The sequence below is a fragment of the Sminthopsis crassicaudata genome, chromosome 4 (assembly GCF_048593235.1).
Source record: "Sminthopsis crassicaudata isolate SCR6 chromosome 4, ASM4859323v1, whole genome shotgun sequence".
Taxonomy (NCBI): Eukaryota; Metazoa; Chordata; class Mammalia; order Dasyuromorphia; family Dasyuridae; genus Sminthopsis; species Sminthopsis crassicaudata.
Window position 1 is genome coordinate 361,366,367 of NC_133620.1, and position 25,018 is coordinate 361,391,384.

Genomic DNA, 25,018 nt, shown 5'->3' on the forward strand with positions numbered 1-25,018 from the left:
TTTTTCTAACAAAAGATACCTATATAAAGAAGGCCAATGAATATAAGTTCAGAAAGGCAATTTCCAGCATTTAATATGAATTAAAAATTTCCCAATGCTTAGAGGCTGTCCAAAAGTTTCAGAAGAAAGCTGCTATTATCACCATCACATCATTCATCATACAGAGAGACTGGATGGTTGTAGGATAATAGTTTTAGAGCTAGCTGGGGCATTATAGGACATTATGTTCAGCTCCCTCTTATTAAATAGATAAACGAAACTCAGACCCTGCAAAGTTATTTGTCTGACGTGGCATTTGTGTTCCAATATTCCTGATTCCAAGTCTTCCAGGCTGATTCTCATAACTTTAGGAGAACATGACTTTTTGAGCCTTTCATCTGCCTGATGACACTTGCGGACTCCTCAGAACATTTCTGAATGCAAAAAATAAAGTACAGAGGATTACAATTAGATTGAAATCTAGTTGTCAAAACATAAGAAAATTTTTAAAATTCACAGGTGAAGAACTCCTTATCCCAGTACTCCAGGGATGATTTGGTAAGTAATTAGGTAATAGTTTTGTCAGGAGCTAGTGAGTAGCTTGTTTAATTTGTTAATTTATTACGACTAAATTCTACTTGAATAATTAACTAAAATCTGCTATTGTTGTCAATCCTCCTTTAAAAAACCTTTCCTGCTGCATTATAACATGGCCCTGGCTTCTCAAAGAATGTCAGTAGAACACAAATGTTTGCCTTTTAATATGACCCAAGGCGGGTCTTGTCAAAGTTCCAGCCTAGCTAAGTTCATAGAAGATCATGACCAGAAAGCTGTCCATCAAAAAAAACAAACTTTTGTGGGTTTTTTCATTTTGTTTTGTTTTTAATTTTTGCCTCTGTAATTCATAAAACAATCTGTTAAGGCTTTGGGGAATGGGTGAGGGGCAGTTTACAGTTCGCCCCATGCTGCCAAAATTATGGCTTTGGTAAAAGATTGTCATTGATTTGCATGAACATTCTGAGGTTTTGATTCTAAAAAAGTTCGGACTGCTCCCCAAGCAGAGTAAAACAGAAGATTGAGGTTTGCCTACTGAAGTCATGCCTGATTTATCTGGAATCAGAAGTTTTGATTGATTTTACTCACCAGTCTTCAGCTATTAGCATTTCATAATCACAGTGATCACATGGCCTTTTGACTCCAAGGAATTGTGGTCATTTGCGTGGTTCATGGCCAACTGGAAGTGATCCCAGCACAGAATCTCTGCACAGTAGTAAAGAGATCACTCATTAATTATGGCTACATGATGGTTCTGTTCTTTTTCAGTCCCTAACAAATGCACATTTTTATTCTGTAGATGAATAAAAATGATTCAGATATAATAAACTCCCATTTTTCTAACATTAGAGAATTTAAATTCTTCTTTGCTGCTTTTAATCTTTATTCTCTGAAAAGCAAGATAACTAGATCTGTTAGAACAATATGTTAAATAAGAGTCAATACAATAATTTTTAGAGTCCCAGGAATACAATGTATGTCTTTGATTCAGGAATTGTGTGATATCTATTTTACATGGCGAGGCACTGTATTTATTGACTTCTCTTTCACTTCCCCTTTTACATTGTAGTTTTTAGTTGCCAGAAGTTTGATCTCTATATGAGTAATGAATGGTATTATATTGTTTTATTTCAGTTTATAAAATGAATGTTTTTGAATATGTGTATATAAATTTCATTTTTAAAAAATCAAACCTTATTTTAAATAGGAATTCATAAAGAAATCTGGGGATTTTTTTAATTTTTGAAATAATAATCAATGTGATTTGTATGGTTTCTAAGTCCAGATTTTTATAAATTAGGGATTTTTGTTTTTGTTTTTTTTTTCTTTTTTGGGAGATAGGGAATGGGTCACAGCTATACTGATAATGTCCCAAATAACTTAGTCATTAGTTAATTAACTTAGCAGTGTTGTTAGCTAAGTTATTATCATTAACCTATAGGATGACTGAAAATGATTATTCAAAGAAAATATTTAAATATCTTAAATATAAAATTCCACAAAAGGTATTTTCCTTTTGAAGAAAAGCAGAATTAAATTACACCTGCCTTTGTTATAATTTTTGACTGATATAAAATTCTATCTACATTTTTGTTTTAAACTAGAAGTCTTGTATAGTATCTATATCCCTCTTGTCATGACTGAATATGATGATAATCTGTATATGATAAAAAGTAACTTTATTGTTGAGTTTTCTTTCTATTGGGGTCATTCAGGTAAATCACATTTACCTTTTTTTTACTTTATACAAATAATAATAATTTTTTTCCATTTCATAATTATGTTCTAAATCAGTGGTCTTCAGACTTCTATTGCACAGCCTTAACAGAAAAATACTTTTGCACATTTATCCAATATATTTATTTTTATGTATGCAAATAAAGCTTAGCCTAACCCCTATACAACCCTATCTTTAAGAACCCTAATCCTAATAGTTTTTTTTAAAAAGTCTATTTTATCTATATATAAAACACGTAGTTTAGATGGATGACTAGATATTATAGAATAGTGGATAGAAAATCAACCTTTGAGATAAGATGTTCTGGGTTCAGATCTTGAATCTGGCACATGTTGGCTGTGTGACTCTGGGCTAAATCTCTTATTGCCTAAGAGAACTGTGTAAAATTATGTGCTACAAGGAGGTACAACCCTTTATTGGTAGAGACAGTTTTGTTTTGTTTTGTTTTGTTCTGTTTTGTTTTTACTGGGGAGATCCCCATGTGAATGAAATCACATTTATTTTCTATCCTCATCCTATAAATTATATGCATAGTCTACTTATACATAAGAAGTATTTCCCTTACCCCCAATGGTGCTACCCCGAGTTAAAGCAATATTATATCTCTACCAACAAGATTGCTACCTCCACCACTACATCCAAGTGACTGTCTTAGTTAATCCTTGCATTTCCTTTAGTGCTAAGCACAGTGTTCTGCACACAGTAGACATTTAATAAATGTTGATTTAAGTTAAAGTTGTTGAAAGTAGAAACTTGTAAGTATTATTATTATTTTTTTTTATTTATTGAAGAGGAAACTGAGGCTGAGATGTTAAGTAATTTACTCAGAAACATTTACTTGATAAAACTGAATTTTGGGTGCAGATCTTCTGATTCTAAATCCAGGGGTATCATCTTTGCAGCATCTTTGTCTACATGCAGCGTGAATAATTGAAACAATTATTCAAGTTCTGGCTCAGCCTCCTCCCCTCTCCCCATCACTTTGGCCATGCTTATTGAGTTGTTTCAAAGGATTTTTGTAAAACTTAAATCATCTGGATAATTGCGCTGTTATCCACTTGATTATGTACATATTATTCAGTGATTCTAGTTACACAATGGAGAAATAAAGAATAGGCTTTCCTGATCTGGAAGAAGCAAAAAGACATTTATGTTCCTCTTCCTACTTAAAACCAGACTATACCTAGAATGTAGAATTATTCAAAGAATATACAATTAGAAGTTGTTTAGGTCAGTAGCCCATAGAGTACAAAAATCCCTTCTTCAGTGTTCCTGTCAGGTGGGCAGTCAAACTTTGTTTGACCACTCCCAGTAATTGAGTCTTTAACCACCCACAATAATCAAAAGGTGTGTCTAAAATCCTTGGTTATTTCTCATTCATTGAAAAGTCATTGTTTTCCTTTTTGATTTCAGATTATTACATAATTACTATCTGAAACTATTCTTTAAAGCAAAAAAAGAGAAAAATATGGTAGGCCAGATATTTTCTTAATGTAGAACTGTTGACCTCCATCTTGAATTTTGAATTTGAACATACTCATCACAGAAAATACTTGTCTATATAGAGGTAAATAAGAAGCCAGTAATGTTTTCTTCCTTGGTAAGGTTTTCCGTGCACGTGCATGCGCACGCACACACACAAACACACACACTTTTATATACATAGCTGTGTACACACATGCATTATATGTATATTTAGCTACTGAGGAATTTGGTTTCACATTGAATTAGTTTGGAAACAAAATAAGGCATTTTCTTTTATATTTTTCACCACTGTTGGCAATATACAGGTAGCATGTTCACACCCACCATGCTCTCCTCTTCATTGGGCAACCCTTAATTTAAATTCTTCTTAAAATTTGTTATTCTGTTATTCCATATGACTGGAAGAACATTGATGTTTAATAAAAAAAAAAAAAAAAAAGATATGAGGTCTTTGTTTTAAGGAGAGTTGTGGGATCATTAAAAATAATCAGTCTATAAGTACTTAGTAGGTGCTTATCCTGTTCCAGAAAAAGAAAACAAAGCACTAACATTTCCCAAAGATAATCTAGTCCACTCTTTTCCTCTCATTCAACTTGGGGCCTCATTGTCCATTTATAGTGTCATTCACAATTATACCTATGGACTAGTTCTATGGGTTGCTTATCCAGCTATGTAATAGTTTGGACATGAATTGCACAAGAAAATCAATTACCACAAAACAAAAAATGGCTTGGATACATGGCAAGAGTAAGAAATAAACAATAGATAATTCTCAAGCTGCATTGGTTGCCATACAGTGCTGGTGTTTTTATTTTTTCCTTTTATGTTTTCCTTTTGGGAATATTGACTAGTTGGAAATCTCCAGCTCTAAAAATTTGTAGTGTTATTATAAAGGAAGGCACTCGGCACTTTGGACCATTCTCCCTCTCCCACAATCCAGCCAAATTGTATTTCTGTTTCTTACTCATGATGCTCTCTTTTGTCTCCATACCTTTACACTGTCTGACCTCCATGTTTGACTAGCATTCCCTCCTTACTTCTACTTTAGAGTTCATAGAGCACCTCTTTGTCTTGGAATATATTCATATTCCATATTCTACATGAACTTTTCCTAATCTTTCCTCCTCACCTCACAACTGCCAATGCATTATGAAACTACTTGTACTTTACTACTTTGTATGTTCGTATATTTATATGTGTATATTAACTTTATAGTGTATATATATTTGTGGTCTCCCTCATTCAAATACAAAATTATAGCAAGTTGGGACAATTTAATTCTTTATACTTATATCTCCAATGACTAGGACAGTAGCTGTTTTAGTAAATATTTGTTAGTTGATTGATGAATCAAGAGATGATTTAAAGGTGGGCATGGTCAGATGCCCCAAAGGTTGGACAAGCTTAAATGATTTGTAATCCAACTTCTTGGAAGAACTTAGAAGGATACCTCAATGAGAATACAAAAGCACTGAAATTAAAAAAACAAAACAAAACAAAAACAGTTTTGTTTTGTTTTGTTTTGTTTTTGTTTTTTTCCCTAGAGATGTTAGTGTGATTCTTTCCATGTATGTTCAGTGATTATTGTATGATGTGTGCTGCATAGAGAGCATAAGGACTGGATTTGGGGGCCTGTCTCCCAAGTGTACTTACTTTATGAACCTGAACAAGATACTTATGTCTCCAGTGCCCTAAGCTTAAGTTGCAGAGATGGGGCTGGTCTACAGTCGAACAGGATGTTCTTTGGAATGCTCTGAACCAGGGGTAGAGAACTTTTTTTTTTTTTTTTTTTTTTTTTTTTTTTTTTTTTTTTTTTTTTTTTGCCAAGTGTCTTTTGAATATTTATAACATTCACAGGCCATACAAAATTATCAGCTTATAGAACTCAAGGAATGGGAGGTTGTTATACCTAACTTTCAAATCATCATCATCTGCAAATGCCTTAGCAAATGATTTCATGGGCCTTATACAGACTGTGGCCAGACATTCCCCATCTCTGCTCTAAACCAGTGAAATCACAGTTCTCTAGGAAAATTGTTAAAAAGCCATTATGTTATCTTATTAGAGTATTGGTTTGGTTTTGAGCTTTAATTTTTATTTTTGACTGACACATGTTCCACACAAATTGATCTGTGATTCCATCAGTATCAGTTTTCCCTCAGCAATGCAAATTACAGCTCTCTTATCTGATCCCTCCCATGAGTTCAGTGCAGAGGTTCTTCTATAGAGGTTTGATCCAATATGATGAGATCTTCTATACCTTGTCCTGATATCACAAAAAATACGAATGGAAAACCTAGGCTAAAGATAAAAATTTTGCACAATGGATATTGTGCCAAAATCTGAGGGAGTTACTTCTCCCAAAGCAAATTATTAATAGCCATATTTTTATTTAAAGCCAGACAAGGAAATGAAGAAAAAATACTACTTGGTTAGGTGCCCTTTTGGGCAACTTAAAAAAAAGAAAAGAATTTTTAACAAAAGAAAATGGTACATATTCTTTATATCCTTTTTCCAAATAAATAGTTCACCCTTTCCAATCTTACCTAAATCATAGCAATAAAACAATTAATAGGTTACATTTTGCAAATTATCACTCTCCTACAATCTGTCTGCCCAGGTTGCATGTACCTTCGGATTCTAATGTTTATTGTGCAACAAGAAAAATGATATTCACACACATGTATTGTACTTAGACTATATTGTAACAAATGTAAAATGTATGGTATTGCCTGTCGTCGGGGGGAGGGAATAGAGGGAGGGGGGGTAATTTGGAAAAATGAATACAAGGGATAATATTATAAAATATATATATATATATAATAAAAAAAATATAAAAAAAATAAATAAATAAAAAAAAAATTATCACTCTCACTGTTTACTTCACAGAAGGATGCCAAAAATCTATTAAGACAGGCTGTATTTATATGATAACAAAATAGCTGATTGATTCAGTCAAAAAAATACCCAAACAAACAAAAAGCTATTCAAAATGAGTGTTTGGCATCTGTTTTGTGTAGCTCTTGTCTACCAAGTCTTATAGGTTCAGAATCTTAGCATGCCTACTATTGAACAGTTCTTGGGAAACTAACTCTCAGAAAAATCACACAAAATAGAGCTGTAAATTCCAAATAAAAGTGAATGCAATTCAATCCAATAAACATTTATTGAGGGCTTCTGGGGTATTTATAAAGTGCCAAGCCTACAGTAATATCCACTTGTAAAAATCTTCAGTGAAATTCTGAATTATTTTGTTGTAATGGAATTTTATTAATATGTTTCTAGATAATAAAATTCTCATCTGAAAGACCTTAAGAATGAAACTCAACTTGACATCCATCATGTCTGAACTAATTTTAATTAGCAAAAGAAACCAATCAGCTGCACATCATTCCCATTCCTTCCTCTCCCATCCTGCCCCTCATATCCTAAGTCTTTTCTGTGTTTCATTTTAGGTAATTTAAAAATTTAGGTGCTGTCTTGGTTAGCTCACTGGGGTATTGTATAGAGTTTGTTGTACTTTTATCAGTGATCATGATAAAACTATCACTCTTTGCATACATTATCTCATTTGATACATACAACTACTTTTTAATTGGGATATCATTATCCCTCTTTTCCAACGTGGAACCTGAGAGGTGATGTGACTTACCTGTGGTCCATCTAAAAAATATGTGAACCCAAGGCTCCATGTACTCTGAAATTTCATTTTTCTGAAATTGGAGTAATTTACTAGTATGTTAGACTCAATTCTTCTTTCCATTCTCTTGGTTAAATGGTCATCTCTCTCTGTGAACCTGTTTACTTATCTACAAAATAAGATGATAATTATAAATTGCTTCTAGATCCCTTCTGAATCTAAATCTATAATCCTACTATTTGCTAGTAGGTCTCAAAGCCATTTGCTATTCATTTGTCTCCTCCATCATTGTTGTAAGGGAAAAGAATGAGGCACTCCCTCTCCTGCTCTCATCGTCCAACAAATATTTATTGCTCATAATTACCCTTTAAGTGGCTCTACTCAGAAAACAAAAATAATAATTAGAAAATTACTTTGAAGATCATTTGTCTCAAGAATAATCAGGCTTTCCACATCTGAGTCGATGATAGGTTTCTAGAAATTAGTTTTTCCCCAAAATCCCTTTTATTTATCTCCATTTCTGTCTCTTCATCTATCCAATGAGTTGCCAAATCTTACAATATTACCTCTACAATAGTTCTGGCATCCATCCCCTTCTCTCTACTCATGGTGCCCTAAGTTAAGGTCTCATTACTTGTTATCTGGATCTCTCATTGTAATAGACTTCTAATTTGTATCCCCATTTGCAAACTCTCCTTCATTCCAATTTCAATACAGGTATAAAATTTTTCACAAGTCATATTGTGTCATTCCCTTACTTAAAAATCTTCAGGGTATCCACTACCTCAATAAGCATTTATTAAGTACTTACTATGTGCTAGGCACTGTGCTAAGTGATGGTAATATAAAGAAAGGCAAAAACAACTCCTTCCTTCACAAAGCTCATATTCTAAAGGGAAACAATCCAAATAATATTTAGAGGTAAGTTTGATTATTTCAAGAGAAAAGAGTTAGATTTGGACTAAATCTTGAAATACAAATGTCTATACCATTTAAGGCTCCTCACAATCTTACTGCAACCTACCATTTCAGCTTCCTTTTACCCTACTCCCCTACCATACTCTATCCTAAAACTTAACCTGTTAACCATTCACTAAACTCATTACATCATCTTCTATTACCATATATTTGCACAGTAACTACCCCACATTTGGTGTGTACTCCCTCCTTATCTCTGCCCATTCAAAATTGTTGTCTTCCTTCAAAAACTCAGTTCAGATAGTTATAGGGTGTTCAGGAGAACTATCAATTTTGTTATGAGGGCTTGCTGAGCCCTTTACTCCAGTAAAACTGCCTTGGCAGATAGGCTATAGCACCCTGAGGGTGAACAACAGGCAGCCCCATACCCATGAATTAGGGGAATGTCTTCTCCAAGCATCTGAAGAATGGGTGCATGAGAACAATCTGTTCCAAGGACCATAAAAGTGGCTGAAGCAGGCATTGTGGAGTGCTTAGAGCTTGGTCAGACATGGAGAACACTAAGTTCATCTGTTGCATCCCAGATCATTACCAGTTATCATGGCTATTGTCCTACCACTGCATTTGGACAACTGAAAAACAGAGTGAGACTGACAACTTGGCACAACCCTTAAATCCAGTTCAAGCACAAGTCAAGACATCACCTGTCATGTCATTGATCCTCTTCAAAAACAAACAGATGTTACCTCTTCTAATAATTGTTTTCTGGGCCTTAACAATCCGTTGTCATTATTATACATTTAATTCATTTTGTTTGTCTTGTCTCTCCACCTAGGATATAAGCTTCTTGGTAGGACTTAATTTTTATTGCCTCATAATTCTCCATGAAACCCAGCACAGTACAAAGCTAGAACTTCTTTTCCCAATCCCAGTCTTGCCAACTTCTTTCTGTCTCAGGTAATATGTGTCTTTGAAAGCTGTGTCTTTATATGTAAAGGGAACCTGCATCTGGGAGCAGAACAGAGCCATAGAAGGCAAAATGGAGAAAATACAATAATTGGGTAGAATGGATAGTAATATTTCTCATATCCCATCAGGGAAGCACTTGTGTGTCTATGTATAAGGACTTAAGTAGCACCAAAATTTTAAAAAATTATATACCTAGGTATATTAAGAGGTCAGGAAGATCCAAGTGACCTTGGAATTCCTTTAACCTTCTCCTGTCTCAAAAAACTCCCCAAGATTTATCTATTAAATAACTATCAGCTCACTTTATCAGTGGAATGAGCTCCCAAATCCAGAATTCCTGATGCTGACAAAATCATAAATCATTTCCTTCATATATATGTAACTAGTTCTTTGTTTTGTACCTTCAGATATTGTTCATTTTTAAAATTTTATGTATTTATTTATTTAATTGTAAAAAGTTGTAGTCACAGAATTAATCCTTTAAGTTTGAGTTTAGAGCCGGAAGAGACCTTAATAGTAATCTAGTTGAATCCATCACTTTACAGAAGTGGAAACAGTCTCAGAGAGAAGCTCTGACTTGTTCTGATTCACACAGATTAGTAAGTGACAGAGTCACTTGTTTCCGATCCAGTGCTCTGCATATCACACCATACTCCCTCTTGAAAACCCATTATGAACAAAACCAATCTCAGCCCTGCTTAGTAATAACCTTCTGATGACTTGTTTCTTACCAAAAAAGCTAAGAAGCAACCGTTGAGATGGACTTAGCTGAAATTACCATGATGATTTACAGTCACAAAATAATATACTTTATATTTATTGTTCTTATCCTTATGTTCTAAGGCTAATCACAAGTCACTCAGATGATTGGGTAGGAGGAAAATGGGAACATTCTGTGTTATAACATTTCAAGTTCTTCAGTGGGATTTTCTTTACCTTGATTTCTAAAATCATTTTTACACAAGGGATCTCAAACCTGAAACTTTTGTTCTCTCATGGACATTTCCTGCTTCTACCAGCTGTCTACTGGCCTACACTAATGTTTTTTTCTTAAGCTACCCACAAGAAAATTCCTGTTCAGGAAAAAGAAGTGAGCCACAGTATTAAGACTAGGCAGTGTGGCCTTGATTCCCTATCAGGAACATATCAATGACCTACCTGTTCTTTTTGCTAGTATTGGGGCAGGAATATAAAGTGTCAGGAAGTAGTTTATCCCACATCTTTTCCCAAGCCAGTTAAGGGAAATAATTGCCCTCATTTATGTAAGGCCAATATGTTCTTTTTTGACATATTTATTTGAGGTCATATCTTAACCACTATGAAAGTGTTCCTAGGATTTGTCATTCAAAGAAAAAGAAAAACTAGTAGAAACTTCATCTTATCCTAGTGTAAATATTTGTAAATTGAAACTAGTTCTCTAACAGATAAATCAGTAATATTTCATTAAGAAAATGCATCATGTTTATCCTTGGATTATTTCTAGAAAAGTAAAAAAAGTCTTGCATTTGTATCTCTAGAATCTAGTACTATGACAAGTGATTTATATGTTTTTTTATTAATTAAATAGTATTTATTAAGAACAAGTATTGTGCTAGGCACTAGAGATAGAAAGGAAGTAAGAAGGGAGGGAAAGAGGAAGGAGAAGGAGAAAACAAAAAAGAGGAAGAGAGGAAGGAAGGAAGAAAAGAAAGAAGGGAGGGAGGAAAGGAGGGAGAAAGCCTTCCAACTGACCAATTCTAGTTTGTGGGCCAGTTTTACTCACAGAGGTTGTTTGTGCTTCGTTCTCGAAAAGAAGGACCATTACATCAGGGAGGTGTTGCCAAAGAATCTAGAATATATTCCATTAGGAGAGACTGTGTGTGTGTGTGTGTGTGTGTGTGTGTGTGTGTGTGTGTGTGTGTGTGTGTGTGTATAATATGTATATATAAATATATATAATATATTACATAGATTATAAATATATGTAAATAAATTTATATAAATAGCATTATGTATAATGAACAGTTTCACATAATGCAGACATTTGTATACACATAATAATACAATTTGTAGTTATATCATGATTATTATATAGAGAAATATATAAAAGGTATATATAGAAAGATATATGTAAAGTAATTAAATACAAAATAGGTTGGGATGAAGGGAAATAATAATTGAAGTGGGAGGGTCAGGAAAGGGTTCATGCCACAGAAGGTGGTTAAGATGCATTTTAAAGGTAAAGATCTCCAAGATAAGAAAGTACTTTCTAGGCAGGTGAAATAACCAATGCAAAGACATGAAGAAAAAAGTGTGTGTCTGTGTGAGAAACAGAAAGAAGGCTGTATTGAAGGGTAAGGGAGAAGAAATAATATTCAATGAGACTGGAGGGATAGGTCAAGGACAAGTTATATATGTCTTTAAAAGGTAAACTCTGAGTACTGTACATTTTACCCCAGAGAGTTGGGAAATCACATGGTCATATCTCTATATGTTAAAAAATTGTTTTGCTAACAGTGATTAGGATGGACTGCCATGATGGGAAACTTGAGATAGGTTGACCAATGAAGAGGCTATTGCAATATTCTAGGTGAAGGATAATAAGATGGCTACATGAGTGGAGAGAAGGGGTCAGACACAATAGCTGTTATGATATCAGAAATAAGATTTGGTAAGGTAAGTGATAATATAGAAAGATAAAGATAGAAAGAGAAGACTATTGAGACTGGAAGAATGTTTGTATTTTTGACATAAATGGAGAATTTTGGAAGAGGAAATGGTTTGGCTAGAAAGATAATGAGTTCAGTTTTAGACAGATTAAATATAAGGTGTCTCTGGGACATTTAGTATGAAATGTCTAATAGGCAGTTGTTAATGCTCACGGGGGGGACTGGACTTGGTATTTTAGATCTAAAAATTAAGTGCATAGAAATTGTAGCTAAACAAATGGAAGCCCATGAGGTTGCCAACAGAGACAATGTGGACAGGAGAGGAGGGGACCCACAGCCAGACACAATTTCCTGCCAAATACAATAATCTTAGGAAGGTATAGCCTTCAAGAAGTTGGGGTCCCAAACACACCAGGATGGGGCATCCTTAAATTGGATTACATCATCTGAAAAATATACTGTGCAGCTAGAATCAACAAAACTTGGCAAATAATTGAATGTGGCAGGGGAGAGAAAGGAGCTAAGGATGACACAAGGTCATGAACCTGGGTGACTAAAAGGATGTACATGCCCTCAAAAAGAAATACAAAAGTTGGAAGTGAGTGGCACATGTTCAAGATATTGCTAGACATATGGCTGGGAGCAGCTCGTAATGCAAGACTACAGTTCAAGGAAAACAATTGGTGGTGAATATTTAGATCTGGAAGCTATCTGCATAGGGATACTCATTGAACCCATGGAAGCTTGCAAGATTGTCCAGAAATTGTCTGTAGGTAGAGAAAAAAGGGATGAAGGCCTGGAATTGGTTTTTTTGTCCTTTGTTCTCAAAAAGGCCCAGACATCATGATATCATAGCAAGCAAGTTAATTAGATTGATGTGAGGGAGGGCAGTGCAAAGTCACTCCTCCAGAGCCATCTGGGTCCAATGACCAGATGAAGATCAGGATGACTGGAGATGGCCCTGGATGCTATGGGAGACTTTGGCCTGTTTAAGCTAAGGTCTTCAATAAGTTTCAGTTTGACTGAGGTTACACCCATGCAGTGATTGAGGTTGAGTAACAAATGAGGCAAAGAATCTCCCTCTTTTACCTAAGTCTTAAAAAAAAAAAAATCTGAAGGAATGAATGAATGTGGAAAACCCTCAGAGTTTCTGACCAAAGCAGAAATGACTGCTGTTTACATTCAATCTGAGTCAATCAGGATCCAAACAATGACCAAATGGAGCTTGGCCTAGGATCTCTTGGTGGCCAATGAGAATCATATTGATTTGGTTTAAGTTATGATCCTTAAGAAAACAATCTAGTTAGTAAATCACAATATATCTTGTAATAATTTAGGGATGCAAAAGAGGGAAAAATGCTTTTGAAAATATCTGTAGGTAACACCTGTCAGATTGGCTAAGATGACAGGAACAAATAATGACAAATGTTGGAGGGGATGTGGGGAAATTGGGACACTAATACATTGCTGGTGGAGTTGTGAAAGAATCCAGCCATTCTGGAGAGCAATCTGGAATTATGCCCAAAAAGTTATCAAACTGTGCATACCCTTTGACCCAGCAGCGCTACTACTGGGATTATATCCCAAAGAAATACTAAAGAGCGGAAAGAAACATATATGTGCCAAAATGTTTGTGGCAGCTCTTTTTGTTGTAGCTAGAAACTGGAAGATGAATGGATGTCCATCAGTTGGAGAATGGTTGGGTAAATTGTGGTATATGAAGGTTATGGAATATTATTGCTCGGTAAGAAATGACCAGCAGGAGGAATATAGAGAGGCCTGGAGAGACTTAAATCAACTGATGCTGAGTGAAATGAGCAGAACCAGAAGATCACTGTACACTTCAACAACAATACTGTATGAGGATGTATTCTGATGGAAGTGGAAATCTTCAACATAAAGAAGATCCAACTCACTTCCAGTTGATCAATGATGGACAGAGGTAGCTACACCCAGAGAAGAAACAATGGGAGGGGAATGTAAATTGTTAGCACTAATATCTGTCTGCCCAGGTTGCATGTACCTTCGGATTCTAATGTTTATTGTGCAACAAGAAAATGGTATTTACACACATGTATTGTACCTAGACTATATTGTAACACATGTAAAATGTATGGTATTGCCTGTCGTCGGGGGGAGGGAATAGAGGGAGGGGGGGTAATTTGGAAAAATGAATACAAGGGATAATATTATAAAATATATATATATATATAATAAAAAAAATATATCTGTAGGTAAAGGTATGGTACTCTATGTGGTAGGAAGGAAGACAGGGAGAGAGGAAGGAACAAAGAAAGGAAGGAAAGAATGAGGAGAGAGAGAAAGGAAAAAGAAAAGAAGGAAGGAAGGAAAGGAGGGAAGGAGGAAAGAAAGAAGGAAGGAAATTTTCCAACTGACCAATTCCAGCTTTACTCACAGAGGTTGTTGTTTGTCCTTCATTCTTGAAGAGGAGGACCATGACATCAGGGAGGTGATGTATGACATGAAAGTGAAGTTCTATTGACTATATACATGTAGCGCTTGGGACTTGGATGATAATCCTGCAAAGGAATTGAAGGAGCTGCCAGAAATATAGAAAACCAGGAGAGAGTAGGGTCAAGAAAACCCAGGGAGGAGAGGTCTGCAAGAAGGGGAGAGTCAACTATAAAATGCTACATGTTCCAGTGTTCAACAACTTCTTACCTAAATATCTGGTATGAAAAACTCCCCAAGCTTCCACATGGTCTATGTTTCCAAAATGTCAACATTCCCAGAGAAGTATTACAGCTAGAATATAGTTTAATCACATGCACTTCCAGCAGCCATAAGGTTATAGAGGCATGACCAATGAAGCAAAACTTAATCTCTTTTTCAAGGGAAGAACATAGTTGTCAGAGAAACCGAGAGACACGGTATCTTAAGTTTTTAATCAATTGAGACCTTCATGTACCCTATTACTAAAATGGTGAGCAGATGATCAGGAGAACTATCTTGAATATAAAAAACAGAAAATGCAAGAAATGGTTTCCAAAGCATTAAAGGAATAGGAGAATGCTGCTGCTTTTAAACTTCAATGTCTTTCACAGATGGATGCTATTTGTAATAATAGCAGAGCTAAAGGGTATCTTTTTTTCTCCTCATAGTATGGAAGCATTATGTAAATGATGCCAGGAAAAAGTATTTCCCCCCAAGGGTTTGAAATTCTTTCATCCAAATTTAATTACTGCACCCACTGAATCTATTCTACTGGAATCAAGAGAATAGTTGCCCTTTGAATGTGGTGAAATATTGAAAATTAATTTCATTAAAAGCAATAGCATTTATTTACATATATGTGTGTGTGTGTGTGTGTGTGTGTGTGTGTGTGTGTGTGTGTGTATACTGCCATCTTAGCCATATTATTTGGTATTATAAATAGGTCTCAGGACAGACCTGTAAAGCCATTCCATGTAATATCAAAATGTTTGTGACAGTACACTGTACATGCCTCTTGAGAACTTCCATGAAAAAATCATTGTACCAGAAAAAGGGATAATTAACAATTTATGTAACTCCCCAAGGACAAGACTTAGAGCTTGTTTATCTAGCAATTCTGATTGCAGTATATATAAACTGGCCAGTAACAATGACCATAGGTTTAGTTTGTTGTTGTTGTTGTTGTTGTTGTTGTTGTTGTTGTTGTTGTTGTTGTTGTTGTTGTTGTTATAATGGCCCAAGTTATATATATTGGTTAAAAATGTTAAAAGTGCCATGGCTTGAATATACAATATCAATAAGAAATATTCATCTCAACAACAAACTATTGTAGAGTGTTTAGTGCTATGAAGTCTTTTCTAGTATAATGAGTTTCATTCCATCAGTAAATGTTTATTGAGTGTGAAGTACATATAAGGCATTGTGTTCAATGCTGTGGGGATACATACAATAATAAAATATTGATCTTCACGGAGTTATAGTACAGTGTAGGAGATTAGACACATAAACTATTAATAAGAGATAAAGTCAATAAAAATATTGAGTATGCCTACTATGTTCCAGTTACTTATATTCTGTGCAATAGGGGATACATAGAATAATAAAATATTGGTCTTCATATAGTTTTATTTTAGTATAATAGATTAGTAGTAGCACATTAGAACAAGTAATAAGAATCAGTGTCAATAAAATATTTGTTAACTGTAGCTGCTGTGTGTCAAGCACTGTGCTAATTATCATATCAGTTTGTGAGCATTTATTAAGCTCTTATTATGTGCCAGATTGAGATACAAAGAAAGACAAAAACATTCCGTCTTCAAGGAGCTTAATTCTAAGGGATGAAGCAATCTGTAAATAAATAGGTAATTAGTTGTATACTGATTTATACAGCGTTAATGAAAAGTAATCTTCGAAGGAAATGAGCTAGCAGCTGAGATACTAAGGATCGGGGCCAACCTTAGCCCAGAATCAAGAAATGTAAAAATATAAAGATCAATAATGTGTCTGAATGCTAAAGTATATGCAGGGAAAGAAAATTAAAAGATGTTCACTTGTGTTCTATTCTTTGTGACCCCATTTGAGGTTTTCTAGACAAAGCTATTGAAATGGTTTGCCATTTCCTTCTCCAGCACATTTCACAAATGAGTAAACTGAGGTGAACAAGATTAAGTGATTTGCCCAAGGTCACACAACTACTGTCCAAAGTTGAATTTGAACTCAGGTTTTCTGTCTGGCTGCAGGCCTGGCTCTCTCTGCACCAGAATTAGGAGTATTAACTAATTGGGATGAATTAAGGAAAAACTTAATGGAGGGGTAATTGCCTAAACTAGGCTTTGAACGATAATAGAAATTAAACATCAGAGCTAGAGAAAAGGGCCTTCTGCATTGAAGAATTAGAATGACCAAAATAAATGGAGGTAGTAAACCACAGGATGTGTTCAGGATAGTCCTGTTTGTCCAAAGAATCTGGATAGTCATGGAAGAGACCTTTGAAAGCATTTAATCCAAATTTATTTTACCATTAATGAAAGAGGGGCCCAGAAAAATTAAATAACTTCCCCGTGGATACACAGCTAGTTTTTGGCAGAACTTGGACAAAAAACAAAGCTAGCACAACAAAAGCTGCAATAATAAGATACTTTGCATTCATATTGAATTATTTTTCTTTCTACTTTTAGAACATTCTCCCCATGTATCTTATTTTATTCTCATGACAACCAGTTTGGGAAGCTGAATTTTGATTAGACAGTTTGGCTTTGTCCTCTGCTATTACCTCCCTGAGTAAGGGAAAGCTCATGTTTTATAAACAAAATTCCAATGACATCCTGAGAAAATGATCAAATCCATTGAAATTCATATCTTAGTCAGTAATCAATGTTTTAAAGACAAAAAATTATGCCAAAATATCCTAAAGTGTACCTCTTAGCCATTCATGAATGTTTGTGTTTATTAATTAGTTGTAATATGTCCAAAATACATCCAGTTATTGGTGTATGCCTTAAGCATTATGGACATAAAATGAATTAATCATGACAGTTTCATGGCCTAATCATGGATTAGAGATCAGAAATACCATGGTTTTAATGCAGGTCTCTCTTGAACTAGCTGAATAACATGAAGCAAGAAATTTTATACCATGATTTGTATCCTATAATTGGAGCCAATAATCACAACCCCCCTTCCTTCCTCCAAAGAACATATGGAAGAATTAACATTGCATAGATGAACTCTTCTGAAGTACTGCAAAGAATACTTCTAGGCAAATGCAACCTTCATGATATGCAGTCCAAGCATCATAACCATAGGCTCATCATGAATAGGTGCATTTTAGTCTTGTTATCCCAGCCAGGTGCCAGTTCATAAAGCCATACTACAGGAGTTCACAGTTTAAAAGGGTATAAAGTTCTAGTTTTAACTCTGGTTTGAATAAAGTATATTTTATTTCATAATACCTATCATTTAGAAACCTCATTTCACTCTCAAAAGGTACTTTAAAAATGAAGCATACTATGTAAATGGTAGTTAATAATTGTCTATTGAGTGCCAGTTGATTGATAGTTCAATTTTAAGTATGCCTGACATTGTCCGTTATTAGCCATCAGATTTGCCATGGAGTTTTTATAGTTAAATAACAAATCTTATTTAGCTTCTGTATATTGAACCAACCTTGCTTCATTGTTAACTCAACGCCTATATTTATTGCTCTACATATCCATTGTAAACTGTCTCTTCTCTAGGTTGTTGTGAACCATTGGTAGAAATGACAAGCTTGTATAATTGCTTCTTATTGGATATCTTCAAATATTTTTTCTCTTAGAGGAAATTTGTTATAAAAGAGGAAGGGACAGTCATTTGGGAAGCTCTGGAAGATAGGGATGATGTGTTGAAAACAGGTACCATTATTGATTATTTCAGAGAGTATAATGTGGCAGATTTTACTACCCTCCAATTATTTGATCACAAACACCTTGGGAGGCATGCTATACTCTCCATTATGAAGCCTGCTCTTCTGGAACGTGACTTAATATAACAAGTTGATAGGAAGTATTTTATAGGGAGGACTCTTATAGGAAGACTCTTTCTATCCAGAGATTTGCTGATCTGATTAAGTAACCTTTAAGCTGACCATGAAAAGAGATTTTGGAAAAATAGCCAAATTAAAATTATAAAACTTAATGCCAGAAAAAGCAATTAACTATGACATTCAGAAAGAAGGGCAATAGTGGAGAGGTAAAAGGAAAAAATCTAGAAAGATGATTGGAAATATCACTTATGTCTTCAGATATCTTTATGCTGGTGCTAAAAATTAATGAGTAAGAAACAAAATGAATTTGGCATTTGAATACAAGGTGGTAAATATGATCTCACAGATTTCACCAAAACTTGGTGGTATGGCCTTAGAATGGACTATGTTAGTGGAAGGAGATGTTATTTGAAACTTCTGGTAGAAAAGTCAGAAAAATAATAGCTGAATGAACATCCTCAAATAAAGGTGATAACATAGTAGAAAGTCTTCAAATGAAGATAAATGGAGGGAGAAATAAAAGTCATATAAATGTAGGAGTATACTACAAACTTCTAAATGGAGGATAATGCTCTCTTGATAAATATATTTCATACAATTAACATGAGAAAAGGTACAACTGCAGTAAGAAACTTTCTGGAAACCTGCACTAGACCTTATTCTGCCAAAGGCCTTTTTTGTATTATGATATTTTAAGTTCATATTTTCAATTTACCAGTAATGTATGAGTATGCCTTTTTAAACATCACACCAGCATTTACATACTCACTTTTAGTTTTTTTGTCAATTTCATGTATGTGAAATAATCTCAGTTTTTTAATTTCTATTTCTCTGATTTTAGTGAGTTAAGTGAGATAACTTTTTCAAGAGATTATTTACTTTTATGAATTATCTGTTTGTAGCCTTTGACCATTATCCACTGATGACTGGATGCTGCCTTTAGATATTTATATTAATTGTTTATCAATTTTATATCCTTTATTTTTATCTGCTTCACTTGCTACAGAAGCTTTTTCCATACTCATATTTTTTCATGTTTATATCATTTCTTTGTTGTTCAGACTTTTTTTATTGTTACGTAATCAAATCCATTGACCTTATCCCCTATAATTTCTTTTATTTGTTGAAAGTTAAAAACATATTCTCAAGCTCAGATTTTAGAAGGACATTTACAAAAGAGAGAAGAACAGAACTATAATTAATGATACATACAAAAGAGTAGCAGATGATCATAAAAATACAGTAAAAGAGGCTGAAGCCTAGAGCGAACTTAAGCTTACAAAAATGTCTGAGACAACAAAAACAGCTTTTTAAACAATGCTAAAGCAAACAAAAAAAAAAAGAAAGAAAGAAAGGATAAAAGGAACAGTACATCTATTACTTAAGAGAAATCGTCTGTATGCTTCCTACTCTGAGTGCCACACTTCAGGAATGATATCTCCTTGAGAGGTGGGCATGGCTCCCATTTGTGTGTATCCCAATGCCTGGTACATAGTAAGTTGTTAATAAATTGTGTAGATTGATAATAGATCAGAGAGAATGCACAGCTGCTTATCTCTCTTAATTTTTTAATGAATAAATAAATCTCTCTTTTTCAGTTAAAAGGATGATTTCAAGCCTGAAAGTTAAAAATAAAGCATATGACAAGGGAATCAGAGCTCAAGATAGGTAAGGAGATAGGAAGAAGGCACTAAAAATAAGTTCAAATGACCTAGCCTACATGAATTACATCCTACTCTATACCAAAAGAATTTTCAAATGTCATCTCAGAACTACTGGTGGTAACTTTTAAGAAATCATGAAGATTGAGAAAGATGCCAGAAAAACAAAACAACAAAAATGGTAATTCACCTTCATTTTAAAGTTTATACAACATAATACAGAATAAATCCATGAAGATCATAATGCAAATATTGTCTCCATTTTACAGATGAAGAAATTGAGTTTCGGAGAAGATGAGTAGTTCCCCAATGGGCATACATATCAGAACTGGACTTCAAATATAGATCTCCTAACTTATATTTCTGGGCTTTAACAAAACCATGTTGTTTCTGGAAATTGGCAGATGTCCTAATTTTCAATAAAGGCAAAAAGAACACTAGCTAGAAAAAGCATTGGGTTGACACTTAACTGTAGGTCTTCACAATACTTTGTTTCTTAATTCTTTTTTTTTTTTTTTGATTAATTTTTTTTTCACTTTGTAACTTTTTAATTCTGAGTTCCAAATTCTCTCCCTCCCTCTAAGTCACTCCCTTACCTGTGGAAAAGGCAAGTAATATGATACTCATTGTTACAGAAACATGCAAAACACATTTCCATTGTAACCATGTTACAAGAGGGAATAAAGGTTAAAAAAAAAAAAAGCATATCTTGAAATTAGAGTTCATCAGTTCTTGCTCTGAAGACGGATAGCATTTTTTATCGAGAGTCCTTTGCAATTGTTGTAGATCATCGTCTCGATCAGAGTAGCTAAGTCTTTCTCAGTTGATCATTTTACTATTGCAGTTATTGTGAACAGTGCTCTCCTGCATTTTGCATCAGTCCATATTAGTCTTCCCTGGTTTTTCTGAATTCATCCACCTTATCATTTCTTATAGCACAATAATGTTGCATTATAATCATGTACCACAGCTTATTTGGCTTTTCTCCAATTTTTCGGCATCCCCTATATTTCTAATCCCTTGCCACCACAAAAAGAACTGCAATAAATATTTTGCCCATATAGTTTCTTTCCCTTTTTCTTTGATTTCTTTGTGATACAGACCTACTAGTAGTCATAAAAAGAGCTACTATAAATATTTTTGCACATATAGTTCCTTTGTCTTCTTTTTTTGATACATTTGGGATATAAATCCAGTAGTAGTATTATTGGGTCAAAGGTTATGTACATTTTTTTTGTTTCAGTTAAACAGATTCCTCTGATTGTTACCAGTCCTACAACTAACAAATTCTAGACTAGTTTACTAAAGAATGCTACAATTACAGTGTTTTACTTTTTAACAAAATATTTAGCAAAATTGCCATGATTGATATTCATACATATTTGATATTGAAATGATAATACTGTTAAAGGAGTTCATAACTGCTTCAACAGTAATACCCAAGAATACTAATTAAGCATTCTGTGGCTGTGTGAAAGGGAGGTTTCTAGTGAAGTACTTCAGGACCCTTTCATATTTTTATCAATATTTTGACCCAAAATGTAAAAGACATGTTTAACACATTTGCAGATTACAAATGAGATTGACTCTTGAGTGTTGCAGATTTAAAGCTCTATATAAATGTCACTGAGGAAAGGGAAGGAGGCAGCATGACATAGTGGCTGGAAAGATGACCTAAGTCACCAAAAGGATTTGACTTTTTATCATACCTGTGACACAGTCTTTAGCTGTTTGTATCTAGACAAGTCACCTAACATCTCTATTGCAGAGAAGGTGCCAATATGCATTTGGAAGAGATGGTGTTTTCTCATTTATGAATTGCCTATATCAATGAAATCACCAGTCCAACCCCTATGCCCATTATTTTTACACGGAAGGGCAGCTAATGTCATTAATAAATCATGATTCAAAGTTATTTTAACTTATCCATATATCTGTGCGGTATTCTTTGGCCATCAGCATTTTCCTATCCCAGGAAATGTGTACCCTGCACTTCCCAGGAAATGTATGCCCTACACTTCCAGAGTTGCCTTCATAACTCTCCTGCATTACTGCCTTCTTCCTCATTCCTCCAAGTTCTCAGACACTTTTTCCCCTGTTGAATTTGCCTTAGATCCAATCATGGCCAGTTTTGACTGTACTTTGAAAAACCAGGAGGGGAGTCTTTAAAGTCAGTATATCAATGCACATTTTAACAGCTTCCTTCTTTTCCTATCCTTCCAGTTAGGAGTCAGTAGTTGTATTTGTAGAAAGGAAACTTATTCTTCCCTCCATGAAGAATTCTGGCAGGGTTCCTTAGATTCAATCTCTTTACTTTATTCTTTCTTTTAGCTCTTCTATGAATTCATTGATTCTGCTGTTTTCTTTCTTCTATTCCAGCTGTGCAAGTAGACAAATTCATGTTGAAACACAAGGTTACTACAATCTAAGTTACTAGCAGTGAAAACTTTGCCCACATTGCCTTGTTGATTAGTCTCTCCTTTAATCTATCAGAAAGAAAAAAAGTTGGACTCCAGAGTTCATTCAGATTTTGGCCTTTTTGTCAGGACTGGTATCCAAGAAGCAATAATGGTATCCTCTGAGAATAATTAGTGTATGACAGATGGAGCCAAATGAATGGACTTGGAGTAGTAAGCGGAGGGACAGTTTAGAAATGGATTAATTGCCTCTTTTAAACTTAAAAACAAAGTCAATGTACTTTGAATCTTGGCCAATTCACTTTCCCCCCTTTTATTTCTTCTGGGTTAAATAGTCTTATTTGCTTTTTTTATAGAAAAGACTCAAGTTTGATGAATGCTGAAAGCTTAATTGACTGACATAGACTCATACTAACATAAAGGACTTATTTGCTATTGTCTTCATTTTCTATCTTCAAGTCGCAGAAGCAGACAAATCTTTTATAACCCAGCCATCATTGAAATACTTTTATGTTTTATTCATTTGAATTTCAGGCTTTTTCTTTGTGGGCCCCTAGTGGAAGCATAATTTGGGCATTATTCATTCCCATTTGGTATACTCAATGCCAGGGACAATATACTATATTACTAGCAATTTGTGAATTCTTGATAAATAATTTCTGTAATTCATTCCCAATTGCTCTGTTGGACATCACAGATGATACAATACTCAAATGTCTCAGTTTCATTTATATAATTCATAACTAGAAAATTAACCCAATCATATGTTCTTCACCTCTTTTTTTTTTGTCAATCTCAGAAATCTAGCATAATGATGTAGTGTAAATTAATGCAAATAGAAAAATATTTCAACACATAACTGTGCTTTTGTCAAGTAGGAAATTAAGAACGTGTTGGCTTGCAGCCCTCATTTTAAAATAAGAATATTTCAGTCATTTTTTTTTCAGTTGTGTCGTACTCTTCAGGACCCCAGTTGAAGTCTTGGTAAACATACTGGAGTGGTTTGCCATTTCATTCTCCAGGTTTTTTTAGAGATGAGGAAACTGAGGCAAATAAGGTTAGCTTATTTGCCCAAGGTCACACAGCTAATAAGTATTTGAGACCCCAACTCGGGAATTTGAACTCGGGAAGATGAGTCTTTCTGACTCTAGGCCCAGGTGCTCTATCTACTGTACCACCTACCTGCATATTAACAGATTTTTTTGTTGTTGTTGATATTCTCTTTTATAAAATGTTACAAGTTTGGAAGAGTTATTTTAAAAATAAAGTCCCATTTTTTCAGAATGTCCAGGCAATGAAACATACAACTAATAGACTTGGTGACTTGAGAATTGCTGCTTATATTATATATAGACTACCAAATGTCAAAGAATTAGGATTTATTTAAATACACTTTGCAGTTACACTATTATAAAATGGAAGTATAATCACTCATGGGATGTTTAGAAGATATTTCAGGGTCTTTCAGTATATCGTGGTGATCATAATTTTTACTAATATTGTTGGAGGATACAGAGTACAAAATAGTGAGTTAAGGCTATAGTAAAACGATCATCTTGAAACCTGCTTTTAAAAAATACATTATCATTTATTGGTGTGGTAGGAGCATCTCTTCCTAAAACTGAGAAACGCATGTAATATAATCTAGGATGGTTTTCCACTTAAAAATCAATGAAACCATTCTTGAGATTTCATTGATCTACAGTACTAAGACTTCACTAACATACTTTCCTATCTGACTAATGAATAAAAAACCTAGCTAGGTGGATAGAGATTTAGGTCAGAAAAAAAACAGACTCAAAATTAGTCTAGACACTTATTAGCTATGTGATGATAGCAAGTCACCAACCTCTCTCTGCCTGTTTCCTCATTTATAAAATGAAAATAATAGAACCTACCTCTCAGAGTTGTTCTAAGGATCAAATTGATTATTATAATATGCTTAGCTCCTTGGGATGATGATGATGATGATGATTTTGTAGTCAGCCCTCCTAAGACTTGATGGATTCTCTGCTGCTACGCAAGTCTTTCTGACTAAGACAATGTAGAGGTAAGAATAACTCCATCAGCTTGGCCCAATGCTATAGTTTTCCCATGTCATTGTTAAGTAAATTTTCTTTGGTAAAATGTTATGTGGTCTGTAAATACTTTATCTTCTGTTTTAATCCCAAGCATGATCCAACTAAAATTGAATCAAGCCTAGTATAGAACATTTGGCTGAGCAAGAGTGGGTCATTTTGACTTCTTAGCTGACCTTGTGGTTACAGTAGAGAAAGGGCAATGCAGAAGGAGGAGGAGAACCCCAAGTATTTCATTGGCTGACTGGCTAGAATTCTCTGTATCTATGTACATGATATGTTGTGAAGGTTATGCCCATTTTGTGGGTTGTGGAACATATTTTCATTATCTTTAATGATTTCAGGCCGTATAATATTTGCTTTTTTGTTCCCCTTTTTGATTTATTGGTTGTAACCATGATTTATTTGATGCTGAATCCTTGGTCAGGAACATAACCCCTAACTATAATATT

The 25,018-nt window shown here is 34.4% G+C and overlaps 1 protein-coding gene and 1 long non-coding RNA gene across 7 annotated transcripts in view; one reads left to right on the plus strand and one right to left on the minus strand.

Annotated features, from left to right (window-relative positions):
- The window catches only part of STXBP4 (syntaxin binding protein 4), a 227,836-nt gene that overhangs the window by 138,469 nt on the left and 64,349 nt on the right, over positions 1–25,018 (plus strand). The gene's annotated exons all lie outside the window — the stretch shown is intronic.
- On the minus strand, positions 127–24,658 carry LOC141539284 (uncharacterized). Its single transcript, XR_012481248.1, has 3 exons — positions 24,387–24,658; positions 1,123–1,239; positions 127–413 (listed from the first exon to the last, which is right to left on the minus strand). It is a non-coding gene; the product is annotated as an uncharacterized LOC141539284 (long non-coding RNA).